Here is a 9431-nt window from a genome sequence, read left to right on the forward strand (position 1 = left end):
TGTGAATCGACCAACTGTTCACAAGAGAAAGTCGGGCAGTCTCCCCCAGTGTGATTTGCTGCCTCTGAAAATTCACTAGAGGGCTAGCTATGGGTCAGTTCCAATGTGAAGATACACAATGACAACCTTTTGTTTAGCTGCACAATGCTTTAACCACTAAGCCATCAGATCTCCTTTAAGGATTCTTGACCAGTGGTAATTTGTCATTTAATTAAGGCGTAACTTTAAATCTTATGTGGAGGCTGATGTAAGAGTAACTTTCACTTTTTTTTGGTGTTACTTTTATTTTTAAAAAAATTGTTATACTAGTTTATTTACGAAATTTGAATATAGAATAGATTCTTACAATTACCCTCACCGAAGAGTGACTTTCTCATCGGTGGGGAACTTGGTCTCCTCTATCCTCATCTGCCTCTCATTCAATCATTTCAGGATGCAATTGGACCAGTGGTTAGAATCTTTGTTTTCTTGATGTTGAGCTTCAAACCATATTAAAGGCTGCAGTCCTTAGCCTTCTGCTGCAAGCACTTCAGGTCTTCCTCAGTTTCAGCAAGTAAGGTTATGCCATCTGGATAAGACAGGTTGCTGATGAGTCGACCTCTAATCCTGATGCCACATTTCTCCTCAGATAGCCCAGCATCCCAGATGATCTGTTCTGTATATAGATTGAAAAGATATGGAGACAGGACACATCCCTGGCTACACCCTTCATGATTTTAAACCATTCTGTGTTTCCTTGCTCTGTTCTGATGACTGCTTCCTGGTCCAAGTATGGTTTTCACATAAGCACAATCAAGTGTTCTGGGATTCCCATTCTTTCAGAGTTAGCCACAGTCCCAATATAGATACCAAATACATTTTTCAAAGAGATAGAAAAGCCAATTGGCAAGTTTATCTGAAGAGGAAAGAGAATTCAAATAAGGAAAGCACTTGTGAAAAACAAGAACAGGAGACATAGCACTTCCTGATCTCAAAACCTATTAGTTGTGTTGTTAAGTACCTTCAAGTCACTTATGACCCATAGTGACCCTATGTACAGAAGCTCTGAAGCCTGCCCTGTCCTGAGCCAGTCTCACTAATTCTGACACACCAATCCCCATTGTCCCAGATACTGTATCAGCCAGTTTTATCTGGGTCTTCCTCTGCTGTGCTGTCCCTCCACCTTTTCGAGCATGATGTCCTTCTCCAAGATCTCTCCTGGTGACATGCCAGGAGACAGAGTTTCAAAATCCTAGCCTCTAAGGAGAAACTTGGTTTCATCTACTCTAAGACATATCTATTTGTTCTCTTGGTGGTCCATGGCATGTTCAAGACTTTTCTTCAGCACCATGACTTGAAGGCAACCACTGTAATAACCAAAACTGCATAGCACTGGTACAATGACAGGCACATAGATCAATAGAACACAACCAAGAACCCAGGAATTAACCCAACTATCTATAGTCTACTAGGAAACAAAACCTATCAAATGGGAAATGACAACCATTTCAACAAATGGTATAGGCAAAAGCAGACTGCTACCTGCAGAATGCTGAAGCAGGATCCACACCTCTCACCACACACAAAAATAAACTGAAGGTGCATCATGGACCTGGAGGTAAAGCCCAAAATCATAAAGATCATAACAGACAAAGTGAGACCAAGCTTAGAAAGACTAGCCCATGCTATAGAGGCTGACAAATACAGCCAAAAAAGACACAACCAAGAGAAGATAAAAGTGATGAATGGGATCTTCTAAAGATCCAATCTCTGTGTGCATCAAAAACTTCTTTAGACAGGGTGAAAAAAACCCAAACAAACCCAAAACCTACTGATTGGGTAAAAAAGAAAAAGCAATACCATCCCAGACAAGGGTCTCAAAACAAAAGTTTAATAAGGGCCTCCATAAAAAAAGGACCAATAATGCAAAACTCAATTGCAAAATGGGTGAAAACATGGAAAGACTTCATAGAGGAAGATAATTGGATGGGCAACAGACACATGAGGAAATGCTCAAAATCACTGGCAGTAAGAGAGATGCAAATAAAAACCACAAGAAGATACTATCTAACCCTAGTAGCAGTGGCAAAATTTAACCTATGAAATTTTATTGACAGCAAGCAATAAATGTTGGAGAGGATGCAGAGAGATAAGATCTCTCATACACTGTTGGTGGGATTGTAAAACAGTACAACCACTCTGGAAGACAGTTTAACATTTCCTCAAAAAGCTGAACATAGAAATTCAATATTACCCAGCCATTCCACTACTAGAAGTGTACACCAAGAAAAGGAAAACTGAGACACAGATTTGCACATTAATGTTCATAGCAACATTATTCACCATTGCAAGAACATGGAAACAGCCTAAATGTCCAACCACAATTAAATGGACTGAGAAATTGTGGTATATTCACACAATGGAATACTACACAGCACTCATGAGCAATGATTTGTAAAATTATGACATAATTTGGGAGGTACTGGAGAACATTATGCTGAATGAACTAACTCAGTCTCATAAGGATAATACTGTATAAGATCATTTTTGTAGAAATAGAATGATAACTAGTAAAATGTGTATAAGGATCCAAGGGCGGAAGGGGAGGAGTTATTGGGTGAGGATGGGTAGGGGAGAAAATCATGGAGTCACACAATTGATAGATGGGATAGGGGTGGTAATAAAGGAAATGGGGACGATCCATGGGGAATGTGGAAAGACAGGAAAATACTGGGCATCGTTCAATGGTGATTAATTGTATAATTTTTTTTAAGTTTATTTATTTATTTATGTGTACCATCAAATCGGATCTGACTGGTACAGGAGGCGATTGTTCCTCCTTCTTCAGCAGAGCATCTGGTGGATTTGAACCGGGTACCTCTGGGATTGCAGTGCAGTTTCTTGCCACTAGGCCACCAGAGCTCGCCTAATTGTATAATTAATAGGAATTCCCATAGTGAATGGGAAGGATTTTATGAAATACAAACAATGTGAATGAAGGATAGTGTGAAACACAATGTATATAAACTTTGTAAGCAAACCTTAATGTCCAATCATGATCAAATGGATTGAGAAATTGTGTTACATTCACACAATGGAATACTATGCAGCATGCAAGAGCAATGATTTTGTAAATTATTACCTAACTTGGGATGGACTGGAGAGCATTATGGTGAGTGAATGAACTCAATCCTACCAGGATAAGTATTGTATAAAACCATTATTGTAGGTTGAGTTATAAGGATTCAAGAGGGTTGGGAGAGGTTGGAAGCAGAGGGATGAGGATGTGCAGGGGCGGAGGGGGGAAACTTAATCATGGGGTTGTACAATTTGATGGGTGGGGGTGAGGGAAATGGAAAAAATTTGTTTTTTAAAACAACATATTCAAATTTTGTAAATAAACTAGTAGAAAATCTAAAAAAGAAAAGTAATTTTAAAAGCGTGATTGTACAAATAGAAGGATAAATAGTAAAATGTTTATGAAAGTCGAAGGGGAAGGAAGAAGGAGCCAGGAGCTGAGGATGGAGAAGGGAGAAATCGTAGGTTTGTAGAGTTTGGTGGGCTGAGGAAGGGGGTGAAAGAATTAGGATAGATCCAGTGTGGACCAGAAAAGATAGGGTAGTGGTAGGCATAGAGTAATGATTCATTTTATAAAACACAATATATGGGAATGATTGTATGAAACACAATGTAAATGAATGAGTTAAATACAATGTACACAAATTTGTATGCACACCAATATAAAATTTTTTAAAAGAAAAAAAATTTTATACCCTAGGCAAGTGTTTCACTTGCTCAACCAAATTTTCCTTGGTCCCTCATTTCTTTTTTTAGCTTTATAAAATAATTTATGTGAATGATACAATGAAACATGGTCCTTCATTTCTAATAGAAACTAGAGGCTAGGTGTTCTGTTAATCAGAAAGGTAGAGTTAGGAGTTGGTGCAGTACAATATGAATCTTACCTGTTCATGTACCTGTTTTTCAATCCTGATCTTTTCTCCCCATTTTAGTCCACAGGGACTCCTAGTTACATACAGGGATTCCCTGACTATAATATGTACAATACTCTAGACCTTGCTGTTACCAAACTCATATAGAATAACACCTCCATTGGGATGCAGGGAATATTTTCATTGCTCTAAATAGCATAGTTCATAGGGAGTTGTGCTGCTAACTCCAAAGTGCTATGTCACTACTGTTCACATCTACCATTGGCTCTTCGGAAGAAAGAGAAACAATCTCCACACATGAGATTTATATCTTCTGAAAAATCACAAGAGGATCAGCTATGAGTCAGTTCTGACGCAACAGCAAAGACAGTACGTGGGAATAGAATGCAAGAGCATTTATGAATGGTCTACGTAGCAAAAGATCTGGCTCGCTTACCTTTATTTTTGGTAACAGATACTCTTGCTATTAGGCCTGTTATTTCTACAAGACAATTTACTCTGATGTTAATTTGTGGTTTGTCCTTGCTGCTTCAAGGAAGTCAAAACAATAAGAGGTGGGGTGTTTTTGTTTGGCTGGTCTTTTCCTCCCTTCCACAGTGTCTGTGTTCCAGGTCAGGGCTCCTTTGACTTACTGTCACCAGCAGCTGTGGAAGGTTGGCAATTTCACAGCCAGAATGTGGGTATGTAAAAAAATGTAACTCTTTTTGTTTCTCAAACGAATTTTAATTTCTGATTCAAAACTTTCGGACTGTCTTTTTGCATGTAATTCTAGACGCTCTGGAATGAATTCAGGCTGATTAGTGATTTCTGTCAAATTTGTAAGTTTTGGGTCCAAATTAACTTCAAAACCATTTCTAGTGTCTTCCTCTCTCTTCTTTGGAGTTAGTTCCAATGTCAGGCACAGCTGGGCAGACGCGAGTCAAGGGAGTTGGCACACACTCCAGACTACACTGCTACTTGGTTTTATATTTTCAGCCTTGTGATCTCCCTGCTTTGCACAGACCTGGCTGGCATGGGGGCCATTCTGTCCAGGGGTACTTCCAGTTCCCTGACAACACCTGTGGATTCGAACTATCTATTGGAGATACACAGCCTTTAGGTTTGCAAGGTAACTCACTAGAGACTATAACGTCTTAGGCCCACCATAGTATTCTTGGCCTTAGAAGAACAGCTTGAAAAACGTAATTAATTGCTCCCTGAGACAAAAGTACAAAGAATATGATGGCTCTGCGAATTTCTTAGCTCTTTGGTGGCCTAATGAGCAGGGATTTGTGCTGCTAACTCAAAGGTGCACAGTTTGAATCTACCAGCTGCCCTAAGGAAGAAACAAAAGGGGCAGTTTCCTCCTCCGTGATTTACAACCTCTAGAAACCCACTGGAGTGGCAGTTGTTAGTTCTGATTCTACAATAATAAGTAGACCTGTGAAGTTGAGCTCGTTTCTTTGAATGGCCTATAATAATAATGAAGGGAAACCTTGAGTCACTGCCTCTCCTAAACTGGTCTGCTGCAGCAGTAATGTGAGAACTAAGTGCAAAGCTTTGTGCTCAATGTCGCCTTTGCAATTCTTGTTAATAATTGAATCAAAGGTAAGATTTTTCCTCCTAAAGGAGGTGCCTCAAAAATATTAATGACACATGCTCCCCTCTTTTCTCTTTGGTCTACACATTTCTTCTCATCCCCTCTCCCTAAAAGAACCATCTATGGATTAAGCTGAGAGTAAACTGATAGCTACAAATAGAAACACCAAACTGTTGTTGTTAAGTGCCATCAAGTCATAGATGACTCATAGCGACCCTATGAAGCAAAGACCTGTGCACTTTTTTTTTTTACATTTTTTTTTTTTAATTTTTGTGTGCGTGTACCATCAAATCAGATCTGACTGGTACAGGAGGAGATTGTCCCTCCTTCCCCGGCAAAGCATCTGGTGGATTTGAACCGTGCGCCTCTGGGATTGTAGTTGCACCTCCTTGCCACTAGGCCACCAGAGCTCCCCAGACCTGTGCACTTTTCATAGAGTTTCTGGAGGCAAGCTATTTCAGAAGTGGATGCCTCTCCTGCTTCCAAGATTGTTTTAATCAGGAAGTTCCACCAAACACTGTCCACCATGGGTAACCATTATCACATTTGACACATTAGTGTCACAATGTTCAGCTTCACAGCAACCACAAGTTACCTCTGTACAGCAAGTGGGCAGATCAGGGCTATACGACCTAGAAGAATGTTTCCCCAAAAACAATTAAAAACTGGCTGGAGGGCCGCGGATTAAAGTTACCCACCTTTGGGTTGATAGCATCACTTTCTGTCCACTAGGCCAACTGGTCTCTCTCTATGCTAGACACACTACAGTCAAGAATCAATCTCTTACTCATTAAGTTTAGACAGTGCTTCATCTATTGTCCAGTAGGCTTATAACTAAATGAAATGGCTTTCTTCTCTTATCAAAGAGAAAAATAATAAGTGGATCCTGGGGAAAGAGAGAGAGAAGGGGGAAGAATTAGAGAGAAAAAAATGTCAGTATTGCAGATCTTTTATCCCTTTTTAGCACAGAAGGTAAGGGATGAGGGGTGAAGAGAGGAAGGGGAATATTTATATAAAAAAACCCACTAAAGGAGAAAATGTGATTTAAGAATGCCATCTCTTTCTTCTCTGATGGCGGCATAGACATTGGTTGTGAGAGTGAACTTGTGAGTTATTATCTATGAGAGGCCACCTGGTGGAGTGAAAGAGTGTTCAACCACTCTTCAAATGCACAAATACCAGGCATTCTTTTCATAATAATGGAACAGGTGTGAATTTGCTTCATAAAACTCAAGTGTAGTAATGTCACACTTCTTTGTTGGTATCAAAATATATCAAACTCCAAGCGCCAGTGTGCTAGTGTGGTGAGACATTAAAGACCAACCAGCACCGGGGACTTAACTTCTCCTTCATGTAGCTAGGGTGCTCCTGTTCCATTATGATTAGCTAGGGTGCTCCTGTTCCATTATGATTAAAAAAATGCCTCACATTTGTGCACTTGAAGAGAAAACAAAAAAATTTCCCCGTACCATAGCCTAGAAGCCTGTGGAAATTACCTTCCATGGAAGATTGCACTGCTTTCTTAGCATTTGGGAATCTTGATACTATCAAGAAAGAAGCAGATGCAGTCTGCCATTTCTGGCCTGAAATTCCTGTACTAGATAGAGACCCAGACCCAAAGCAACAACAACAGCAGCAGCAGTAGCAGCAATAGCATCAGCAGAAGTAGCATCAGCAGAAGCAGCAGAGGTGACTAAGACGTAGCGATGATGTGAGGCAAAGCTGAACTAAAATTACTGCCTATGGTGCCAAAGCCAAGAGCCTTCACCTAGGTTTATCATCAGAGTTGTGCGAGAAGAAGGATAAACAGAATTGGAGGAGCTGAAAGAAGTTTGTAACACTGATCCAGATCCTGAGGTAGGGCTCACTGAGGTTGAAGGTTAGAGGAAGACCTGCCTTAGTACACTTGAGAAAAAGATCCCGGAACAGACATTCCTCTAGGTCGTGTAGCCCTGGTGTACAAGTTGCCGTACAGGGGTCACTTGTGGTTGCTGTGAGGCTGAACACTGTGACACTGATGGGTCAAATGCGTTAATGGCTGGTTACCCAATGCGGACAGAGAGTGGGGTGGAGCTGCCCGAAAAAAAAAAATAAATAAATTTTAAAACTGAAGGCACAAACCAGCAAAACAAATGCAAATAAGTAGTAATCTGTTGAGATAAAAATTCAACAAAGATTTTCTCTGAAACATGTTACTACAGTATAGTTACAGTAACTTTTTTTCCCTGTTTAAACTAGTTTCTTTTTTTAAATTTTTTTAATTGTTAATTTCAATGACAATTTACAGAGAAAAAACAAAACAAAACAAGCTTGGAAGCAGGAGTGGCATCCACTTCCGTAATAGCTTGCCTCCAGAAAAGGTATGAACCTGGAGAGAGGGTGAGAGACACCCAAGTGTAGAGGACTCTCCTTCATAAGGTCTCTGTGAGTTGTCTGCAACTCGATGGCACTTAACAACAACAATAACAACTGAACAATTGTATCATGAGTGTTTCTGACCTGAGTTGTAATCTGATGCTTTTCTAGAAAAGCCCATAGTGGTGAGTGTTGTCTGTGAGTTCTGTGTGGCCATTGCAATGAATTAACAAAACTAGTAGGAGAGGATTGAAAGCCATGGCAGAGACAATTGGTATTAGAATTGATTAAAAAAAGGTGTGGGAGCATGGGGGCTCATCAGATCTCACAAGCATCAGTTTTGTGCTGCTGATGTTAATGAGAATTCTCCCTTGTAGAGTTGGTAGGAATCAGATACTGCCCACTTTCATGCCAACGGCACTCACTGGTTTTAACAAAGTCTAACTTTTTTTTGCCATATTATTGGCAAATTACTCAACTTTCTAGGCAACAACCATGGATAGACCAGATTTAACATTAAGAGAGCTCCTGATGCACTGGGATTCTACTCACATTGTGTAATAGATGTGGTTAGGTGTCTTTGGGAACCATGTTTCCCATCCAACTTATTTTATACTTCTCATTCCCTTTAAGAGAAACTAGGGTTAATACATGGTAAAACTGATGTTAATGTACCACCTACTCTCAAAGGACATAATTTTTTTTTAATTTGACAAATTTGAGTAATGTTAAAATGATTGAAATCTTTCCTTGGAACATTTCTGAAAACTCTTAAGGATCGGGAGGTTCCTATAGAACAAAATAATGAGCATTAAGGTGAGAGTATGAATATTAATATAGTTAAATGAAGGCACTTCTATTGTCTAAATACAATTATTCATTGTTCTGGCAGTCCATGGCATTCTTTGCTAGCACCATAATATCTTGAATGATGTAGGAAGATTCAAAAGAAGAGGAAAGGAATACACAGAATCACTATACCAAATAGAACTGGGTGACACTGAACCATTTCAGGAAGTAGCGTATAATTAAACAATGGTAATGAAGGAAGAAGTTCAAACTGCACTGAAGATATTGGCATAAAAGACCCCGTGAATTGACAGAATACCAACTGACATATTTCAACAAATAGATGCAGCCCTGGAAGAGTTCACAACTCATTGACAAGAAAAGTGGAAGACAACTACCTGGTCAACTGGCTGGAAGAGATCTGTATTTATCCCCATTCCCCCAAAAAGGGTGATCCAACAGAAAGTGGACATTATTGAACAAAATATTATATTAAAGTAAAATATTGCTGTAGATTATTTGAATATGGCTAGGACAGAACATTGATAAAAACTTCCAGAAATTCAAGCTGGATTCAGAAGCGCTGTGGCACAAGGAATATAATTATTGATATCTGATGAGTCCTGGCTGAAAGCATAGAATACCAGAAGGATGTTTATTTATGTTTTATTGATTATATGAAGATATTTGACTATATGAATCATAACAAATTATGGCTAACCATTGAGAAGAATGGTAATCTCAGAACACTTAATAATGCTCATGCAAAACATTAT

This window comes from Elephantulus edwardii, unplaced genomic scaffold, assembly GCF_000299155.1.
Source record: "Elephantulus edwardii isolate Elephantulus edwardi_28Jun2011 unplaced genomic scaffold, EleEdw1.0 scaffold00005, whole genome shotgun sequence".
NCBI lineage: Eukaryota > Metazoa > Chordata > Mammalia > Macroscelidea > Macroscelididae > Elephantulus > Elephantulus edwardii.